Consider the following 10039-nt stretch of genomic DNA (forward strand, 5'->3'; position numbering starts at 1 on the left):
TAGTGACCTTTAAAGGGGATAGTTGTGTCATCACAAAAGGGGATATCTTACTTGCAAAGGTTAAAATTACAGATCACCTGTACCAAGTGAACTCAATTAGGTGCTTAATACTGTCAAAAAGGAAAAACATTCAAACATTCAAACTGCATGCACACATGGCACAGACGACTTGGACACAGAAGTCCTTATATAATGAAGAATTAACTGAGAAAGACTATCCAAGTGGATTAAAAGCAGAAACCAGGCAACAAGAGGTTTCAGTCAGGAGATACACCAGAAGCAATAAAGGCATCCCAGCCAAAAGTCTGTCCTATGTTGCTCGTGAAGCATTAAAACCCAGTGACAGAAAGGAGAATTCAAAAGAGACTACAGCTGCCATCCGGGTCCCCTAGCCTACCCCAGCCTAGCCCATCCAGAGCCAGAGCCTCAGCAGTTCCAATGCCAGCTCTTTGAAGAGCCAAGATTGAAGCCGCAGCAGCAGTGCCAGCTCTGTGCAGAGCCAGGACAGCAAGAAGAAGAGAGAAAAAGGACAAGAAGAATCATAAGAAACAGGAAGCAGAAATGAGATTATTATAAGGAGTAGATGTTGAGTGGGGGTGTTGGAATACATGTTAGAATGTATTTTGTATTGTAGCAACTACAGAATTGTTCAGCCAGTAGATGGCAGTGTTTAGTTTGCATCTATGGTTATAATCTATAGTTTTTTATGTTCTGAGGAGAGTTTCCTGTTACAGTTGAAAACGTTAAGCAGCAGGGCCCATGGTGACTGTACACTTTATTTGATCTATTTGGCTATGTAACCATCCTCTGCTACCAATCTCTATGGCTATATAATACTTAATCCTCATCTACCATTTCTATAGAATAAAACAGAATTCCTAACAATAATCATGGTATTTGATGTTTATTTTGATATGGAAAGCATTCTGAGAGCCTTTTTTCAGCTTTAAAAGCCAGGAAGGAGCAATACTTTCATACAATGTAAAAACTTGTTATATATCTACTTTGATATCATATTACCAGGGTTACTATGAAGTTATTATATATTGCATGTTGACTTATAATGACTTGGTTCTTACAGGCTATATATTTGTGAATGTATGAATGAAGCAATGTATTATGAAAAATTGAGAGCATGAAATCCACTCAAAGGATGCCATAAAGTAAAGAGATTGGCCTGATATATTTTGCAGCACATAGAAAAATAAGATTTCTAAAAAATCACAAAAGCTTGTCCTGAAAATAAGAGCCTATTCTCATGACAAAAGTTGAATTCCCAAACAACAGATAGTTTCCATGTGACCTTAATTGGAATTATAGTACTTTGGAGTCATGGGAAAGAACTAGTTTTTCCTATCTCAGTTCTTTTGGACCTCAAACTTAGTCTGGCCTTCTAGATTTTGAACTGCATAGCATGGAGAAAATTATCTACGTGGTTGCTTAGAGTTGACTATGACTTGATGGCACATAATCTATGTGAGAGTACAGACAGGGAATCTTATCTTTCATGAATGAAGACAAATGTTAACCAGGATAATATTGCAAGCTCCAATCTGGGTCAGTTATAGGGACCAGAGGTTTAGTCTTCTGAGCTTTCAGATTCATGCTGGAGCCCATCCTTAAGGAAGTTCTCTCTACCGGAATTGGGCTACTCTATGTGTTGTATTTATGTGGTACATTCCTATTGGTTGATTGATGTGTTGATGGCCGGTGATTGGTTGTTGTTTCCATGTGCTGCCAAGTTGTCAGCTCCTAAGTAGCTGATAAGCTGGTGGTACATCAGCACTCCTGTTGACTGATAAGGTGCCTGTTTCCCAGGCTTCAATCAGTTCCTTGGCTTATAATCTTATCTGTCACTGTGAATCTGTTTGACTAGTCAGAGCATCAGGAAAGGCCCTAGAGAAGATCTCGCTGTTGCCAGAAGTTCTATCATCTAGTACAGTGGTTCTCAACCTGTGGGTCGGGACCCCATTTGGGGTCGATCGACCATTTCATGGGGGTCGCCAAGCAAGGCTGTCCGCCATTTTTTTTGTCCGCCATTTTTTTTGTCTGCCATTTTTTCCCCCTTTTCCGGCAGGTGCCTTACCTCCCTTGGGCTGGGCCAGCTGGTGGTCGGCCTGCTCCGTCTCTGCCACTTGCCAGCTACGCCTCGGCCGGCGCAGGGGGCGAAACCACGCATGCGCGGCGCTCCCGGGCAGGGAAAGTCCTTGACTTACGACGGGTTTAGTCCTCGACTTACGACCGGTTTAGTCCTCGACTTACGACCGGTTGGGGTCGCGGCATTAAAAAGGTTGAGAACCACTGATCTAGTAGACAAGAAAAGGTCATCTCTTGCAAAGCTCCCAGGCTATGGAACAGTCCCCCACTCTCCAAATATATTTAGGAAGATGGTAAACTCTTAACCTCTGCCAAGCTTTTAAATTTATTCCAATGTTAAATGTAATTCTATTTTAATTGTACTGTTTTTAATTTTTATTTTTAACCACCTTAAGCCCTGTTGACCATTGAAAAAACAGAAAAGTTGGGTAGAAATTTGATAAAACGAATACAAATATTTTCTAGATGCTTTTGACATTAACTCACTACGTTTCGATCTTTACAGTTATCGTTCCCTAGTAGTTCAACTAGTTTACGAGACTTCCCGTGTTTCAACAAATGGAGGTTCGATATACTAACGAGTCCATGATGAAAATTACATTACAAATTCCGGACGATAGTTTATAAAACTATAGACAGTCGTCCGGATCAAATAAAGTGTTCTATAAGTTTCAGTCGAGGGGGGGGTTTTTTTTTTTTGCAGCATTTACGGCACACTGGATCCTATACTTGTTTCCTTAGTCTTTGTAAAGTTACTTTGTATATTTCTTTTAGAATGTCAGCCAGATTTTGAGGTCCGACAAGCTGGGATTACCTAATGATCTGCTTTATTTCCATCTATCACATAAAACAACAGTTCAGTGACAGAACTAATACTTCAAAAAGATTAAATACTTTTCAAATTCCTTACAGCAAGATCGCCAACATGATCGCCAATGTCCGATAACGTATATGGCAGAAGAAGAAGAAGAAGAAGAAGAAGAAGGAGAAGGAGAAGGAGAAGAAGAAGAAGAAGAAGAAGAAGAAGAAGAAGAAGAAGAAGAAGAAGAAGAAGAAGAAGAAGAAGAAGAAGAAGAAGAAGAAGAAGAAGAAGAAGAAGAAGAAGAAGAAGAAGAAGAAGAGGAGGAGGAGGAGGAGGAGGAGGAGGAGGAGGAGGAGGAGGGAGGAGGAGGAGGGGGGAGGAGGAGGAGGTTGAGTGGGGAATACAGTCTAAAAAATGCCCATACCCTACAGTATAATTTGATAGCGGTGACAAGCCAAGAGGTTGAGTAAATAAAGTACAGGAAAATAGCAGAAAAGAAAATGCGGAATCCTAACCAAGCACTGAATGAAGGGAGTACTCTGCAAGTAACCAGCTTTTGGGCAACTATGTCCCTCCCTCCTCCAGCAGGCTGCAGGGAAGAAGAGGGTGAAATGCCAAGAAAAATAGAAAGCAAATGATCAGACTTGCCTGCCCCACCTGGAGGAAGGGAACATTTTTATTTCTTTACTATCTACCAGCAACAAATTGTCCCAAAAGGAGGGGGGGGGGATTTTTTTCACAGAAAAAAAGAAAGAGCCTTTACCACTTTCAATGATATTCCCAAACCCTTTAGATCACTTGGCTGGGAATTATTGGGGCTGTAGTCCAAAGAGCTGATGAAGACTGATTCAACTTGCTTACAAGGTAGAACAGTATTGCTACCCATGAATGGTAGAAAAGAAATCTGAATTTGTGAAGGAACAGTAGAGGTAAAACCAGAACAGTCTCCCAGCTCATACTCTTAAATAAGGGAGAATGCTGTTCCAACCCCGCCCCCTCCCCTCCGTTTTCTGTCTTCCTGCTTAAATGCTATAACTCCATTTCTCCCAGACTGAATTGAGCATTCATTCCCTTCCCTTCCACCAAACAAAGAGAATTAGCCATGGAAAAAAAGCTGGCACAAAGGAAGATGTATTAGATCAGCTAGAGGAAGTGTGCGTCCACTGCAAGTCAACCCCTTCTGCCAAGACCACACCCTCTTCTCTTCTTGGCAGGGATGCTTTTGATCTTTGAGCAAGGAGTTCTCCCTCACCTGGCTCCCCAGATGAAACTTTGCACTAGAAAATTCATCGCTAGCACCCCTAAAGACAGCAGAGCCAGCAAGTGTCTGGACAAGGGAGGGAAAAAAAAAATCCCGAAGACCACAGGAGAATCTCAAATCTCCAAGGGGAGAAGCAGTCCAGCCTGCCAAGATACAGAAATACAGGATTTGGTATATTCTCCCCCCCTCTTTTTGGGAGGGGAAGGGACAGGACCTGTCCAAGGACTTGATGCTGCTCTCTTAGCAATGTTCCACCAACTGCACAAAGAGGAAGCTGACAAAGGAATCTCCTCCCTTTCTAGCACGTTACTGACACTTGCATGGTTAGGATGATTCTTGGATGCTACAACGGGCACATAGCAAAAAGAAAAGAAAAAAGAAAAGAAATAGCAGAACCAGGGAACACAGGATGGATTCAGGGCATATTTCTATACATACAATATTCAAATTAACAAGGAAGAGAAGGCCAGCTCTGTAATACCCTTACCATACAACTACCCCCCCCCCCTCTTTATTTAAACAAAGGGAGCTGCTCTATGGTGAATATACTGGAGCTAAAGTTACAGGAAATCAAGTGTGGAGCATCTCCTCCCCTGCCTCCTGTCAATTCAATACCCCCCACACACTGGCTTGTCAGTAGTTGGGGCGTCCCTTTCACAATCTTCTCCTATCATTATTACTGTTATTCCGCGAGGAACGATTCTGCAAATGGCACATATATATACAAAAACCGATCCGATCCATCAGCAGCACTCGAAACGAGATCCGAATTTGCCTTCATTAATTTCAAAGCACACCGTTCTAAACCATTTTTTTTTGAGACGGGGGCAAACCTAGCTGCGAATTCTTTGAACAAAGGCATGTTTTTTAAAACACCGCAAATCAAACAGCTGTCAGGTCTCTCCCCCACTTGTCCTCCGGAGAGGTCTTGCTTTGTTTTGCTTTGCTTTGTTTCCCTACAAACAGGAAGTTATTCCCCTGTTGAATTAAGATGGTTTTTTTTTTCTCTCTCCTTGCCTTTCTAACTCCAGAAAGTTAACGTCAGCGGCGGCTGGGCGCGGAGCCGCTAAGTTGGTTAAAGGAAATGAAGACGAGGCAGTCCCGATTCTATCACCTGTCTCCCTGTTTTGGGGGAAAAACCCCTTCGAAATAAGTATGTTTGCGATTTAAGATTGACAGCTGTTCGGGAGGCGATGGGTCAGAACGGGTCCAAGACAATGGGGGCTGGCTTGTAGTTCCACAACTCCGGACAACGCCGCGTCAATTCTTTCTCCAACTCAAGCTCTAATTTATACAGACTCTTGGAGACACGGGAAGCCACCACCTTCCCCCTCCCCCCCCCTTCTCCGCAAAGTATTTCACTAATGGGATCGGGGAGACCCAGGTAAGCAGACGGAAACGTCCAAGTTTGGAAAGTCAGAAGGATCCACACCCAGCGAGTAAATAAAGGAAAATCCACTTACAGCCTCAAAACATGTCCCGCCCGCAGAAAGGGTTGCTGGTGCAGCCAGGAGGGCAAAACCCAGAGAAAGAGTCACAATCCCTGCACCGCCAGTGAGACCAGCCAGGCCGTGAGTCACATTTTGTGGGTCTCCCTAAAGCACCAGCTCCAGAAACGGACAATCCGAAGCCCAGCTCCTCGGATCAGCCAGCGCGCTTCCCATAAGAAAAAGGAGGCCGGGCTTAACCCCGCCCCCATATTACCATATACTATCCTACTGCGGGGGGGGGGAGGAACCATCCCCAACCACCACACACCCCTCCAGCGGCTATATTGCCGCCCGCCTACACGCTACGCCGTTTACTTGGAGAAGCGACGCCTGCCGGAAGCCGGTGGCTCTACGGGGGCAAAAAGCGGGCATCGGTCGGTAGTTTTCGTTGGGGAGAAGAAAGGGACTTCCNACCGGCCCGTGCCTGTGAATTATTCCTGCTGTCCTGGAGAGCAGACAAGGCATTGCACGGACGTCCGCCCACGAAAATATGGAAAGGGGCTGGGAGTAGATTGATGAGGCTTCCTCGTAACTTCGTCAATCAGGTCTTGGAGTTTTCTGGTGGCAGAAATACAGCGGGGGGTTTGTCACTGAGGGCGTAGTTGGGACTCCCAGATCTCACTTGGCTTTTTGAGATCAGCTAAATTCGGCTGCCTGCGGCTGTTCCTCTTTCCCTTAACCCCAAAATCTGGAAGAACCCAAAACGAATAATGCATAGGTAGCATACAGCATTGTTTGCTTCTTATCACAACTCTGTACTCTGAACACAGAAATGTAGATCACATCAGCTAGTTGTGCATGATATACAGAATTTATTTTTAACTATGTCTTCTGTTCTCTTTTGCAGCTTTGTTTTTTTTTATAAAAAAAATATTACTGTTTTTCTTGTGAACTGGTTTGTTAGCTGCCCACATTTATATATTCAAGCTGGGCATCCATATATATATATACATTTGGCTGGTAAATACATAAATCACAAATTAAAATCATATTTAGGCTTGCATGTTCTACAAATGCACATTGAAGTATGCTAATAAAGTGATGGCTTCTTTCTTTGGCTTGGGGGAACGATGAGGTTGGTTTATTAATTCATTACAATAATTTATATCCTCCTTTTCGGAATTAACCCTTCCCAATGTGCAATAGAAGAAATATTACTGAAAACTGTTCCTTCGCATAAAACAGTTGGGAATAATAGGTGGGTGGCAATGGGAAGATCTTCACTTGACATATTCCTCCTTCAGAGATGCTTACTGTAGGATTGGTGATGGTGAAGCAGAGAAGGAAGAGATTCTTCTAATAAAGTAGAGCCATTTGCAGGCATTGGTGCTGTGCTCATTTCTTACTCTTTCTTTTCTCCCTCTAGTAAAACCCACAAAATTGAAAGTAGTTAGCTACTTTCTAACTCAGTGTATTGTCAAACTAAGTTGTAGTTTGTAGTTCAGTGTCTTGTGTAAATCCAAGCTGTTGGGTTAATTCAGTACACCAGAGTTCAGTTAGTAACTTACTAAGTATACTTTTTAAGTATCCTTAATAAGTATGGGTAGCATCTTCAGAACACTTGGGTTATCCCCAAAGGGTGACTGTGTATCTGTTGGCAATTAGAGAAAGTGAGGCTGACTTCGTTTCTGAACCAAGGCATGCAGGTTCTCAGATCCATTATTAATAATTTAATAATAATATGTGCAGAACAAAGTGCTATTTAATTTGTATTTTTTATTTTATTTATATCCCACTTCTATTTTTATAAATAATTCAAGATGGCAAGATGTTTCCCCACAACAATAGCCTTGTGAAGTAAGTTGGGCTGTGAGAGAGTGACAGCTCTCATGTCTAGGGTGGGACTAGAACTCCTAGTCTCCCTGTTTCTAACCTGGCACCTTAACCACTAGACCAGGGGTAGGCAACCTCGGCTCTTTTATGACTCTTGGACTTCAACTCCCAGAATTCCTGAGCCAGCATCAGGAATTCTGGGAGTTGAAGTCCAGAGTCATAAAAGAGCCAAGTTTGCCTACTCCTGCACTAGACCACTACATGCTATATAGGTATCATTACAGACAGAGCTTGATTCTGCTAAAGCTTTTGTGACTCATATAAGGCATCAAGTTTAATGTTGTTTAAGTGATAAAAACCTTCCCATAGACAATTGCAAGCTCTACTTGCAATTTTATTTCCACTTACCTGACAAAAAGCCTCTCTGAACTTTCTTCTGACCAGATGATGAATGTGCTGTCAAGTAACTTGTCAGGTTCACAATGGATAGGATACCATGTTTTAAAGTGAGAAATTCCTATTCCACATCCCCTGTTCTTGACCTTCCAGGAATATGAATGCCTGCAAGTATGTTCCAAAAAATATTCCTTAGTAGCCCCATATTGATGAAACATGACTTTGTGCTTGATTATCTACTCTGAATTTCTAAGTGTAAAAATCAATGATTATAAGACGAGGTGAACTGATATGACTCTGCTGTGCATCCCATCAAAAGGCAGCTTCCAGAGAAGCAAGCAATCCATTGTTGCTCCCCAAGCCTTCAGTTATCATAGAAATTATTTTTCATGTGATATCTCCAATCATGGGTTATTTATGATTCATATGAAGCACAACCACTGTCTCTTTCACAGGGGATTAATTAAAGGGCAAACAGGATTTTTTATTGAATGAACTAGGTTGGTAATGACTGATAACTCCTATTGTAGGCCAAATTCCTGTCAAACATCTCCAGCTAGTGCAGCGGTTCTCAACCTATGGGTCACAACCCCATTTGGGGTCGATCGACCATTTCACGAGGGTCGCCATGCAAGGCTGTCTGCCATTTTTTTTCCCTTTTCCAGCGGGTGCCTTACCTCCCTTGGGCTGGCCCAGCTGGTGGTCGGCCTGCTCCGTCTCTGCCGCTTGCCAGCTACGCCTCGGCTGGTGCAGGGGGTGGAACCACGCATGCGTGGCGCTCCCGGGCAGGGAAAGTCCTCGACTTACCACCAGTTGGGTAGTCCTCGACTTACGACCGGTTTAGTCCTCGACTTACGACCGGTTTAGTCCTCGAATTACGACCGGTTGGGGGTCGCGGCATTAAAAAGGTTGAGAACCACTGAGCTAGTGTGTGGTTCTGTTGCAAGCAGCAACATCATAGATAAAGACCTGCCACATATGCTATGAAGGCCAGATGAGAATACCTGGATAATTTTGAATTGCTAAGGTAGCCAACTCTTTAGAAGTCCTCAAGACTTTAAGGAATGTTACCACTATGTATGGAAAATATATAATCCATTTGTAGAGAAGTACATGACATTATTCACAAGCACATATTAACAGTTATCAAACATACACTGTATAGTAGATGCATTGTTTATATATTCCATGATGAGACACACTGATTTTAATAAAATATCTCCAGACAAAACCTTAATAAATGAGATGGAGATCTAAAACACTGCAGGCCCATGAAATGTTAGGCATTCTTATAAATCCATCCAAATGTCAGAGAATCACTTATCAACCAAAACATCTTGGCAGAAAAACATGTTTGGGCTTCAGATGAATGATTCCTAGATATTGGTATCAAAAGTTAGGTAATCATGAGAAAGAGCCGTGTCAGGCTGTTATAGCAAAACCAGCAAACCTTAAAAAAGAAAGAAAAAAATTGGTTGTGGCATAAGGCAGAACTTCCTACTTCAGAAAAGTAAAGCGATCCTCTAAATAGTTCACATAGAAAGGGAAGATGTCTTCTGTATCGGTGGCTAAAAGTTTCAAGCTGTGAAAATGATTATTATGAATATTTGACAACCCTATTCAACGCACGGCAAAAATGAAAACAGAAACAAGGCAAATGAATAAGATCCAACCAGGTTGAGAGTGGATTCCATTCAACCCATACTTGTTAGTGACAATAAATAATGTATAATAATATTACAATAAATAATTTATTACACTTGTATGCTACTTGACGTTTGTTGACACTGGCTGGCTCACAACAATCAAATAAATTACAATAAAATCAATAAATGATGGCAAGTATGATGAAGCGAGAGGTCTCAGTCTCCCTTGCCAAAGGCCTGAGTGAACAGCCAGCTCTTTATGGCTCTTTCAAACAGCAGAACATGGGGAAACCTCCTTATGGTGTGTGTGTGTGTGTATGTGTGTGTACGTGTGTGTGTGTGTGTGTGCACTGTATATAAGAGGTCCCCAACATTTTGGGCACCAGGAACCGGTCATGTGAAAAGAGGTTCTTCTGCAGACCAGAGGGGGTGTGGTTTTGTGTGCTGCCTGCATCCCGTGGATGGGGCTTTGCTTGTTTGTGTGGACCAGTTGCTGGCATGCCGCGGCCCTGTACTGGTCCATGGCCCAGGGGTTGGAGACCCCTGCTGTATATATATGGCATGCCCTTAAAAG

The 10039-nt window shown here is 42.7% G+C and overlaps 1 protein-coding gene across 1 annotated transcript in view; it reads right to left on the reverse strand.

The window, feature by feature from the left end:
- The window catches only part of TP53I11 (tumor protein p53 inducible protein 11), a 72193-nt gene extending 66370 nt beyond the window's left edge, over positions 1 to 5823 (reverse strand). The window contains exon 1 of the mRNA XM_015831716.1: positions 5624 to 5823. The gene's annotated coding sequence lies outside the window, so the exon portion shown is untranslated. The remainder of the gene's footprint in view (positions 1 to 5623) is intronic.
- Positions 5824 to 10039: the final 4216 nt, after the last annotated feature.

Source organism: Protobothrops mucrosquamatus, unplaced genomic scaffold (genome assembly GCF_001527695.2).
Source record: "Protobothrops mucrosquamatus isolate PMUCROS unplaced genomic scaffold, P.Mucros_1.0 scaffold_277, whole genome shotgun sequence".
NCBI lineage: Eukaryota > Metazoa > Chordata > Lepidosauria > Squamata > Viperidae > Protobothrops > Protobothrops mucrosquamatus.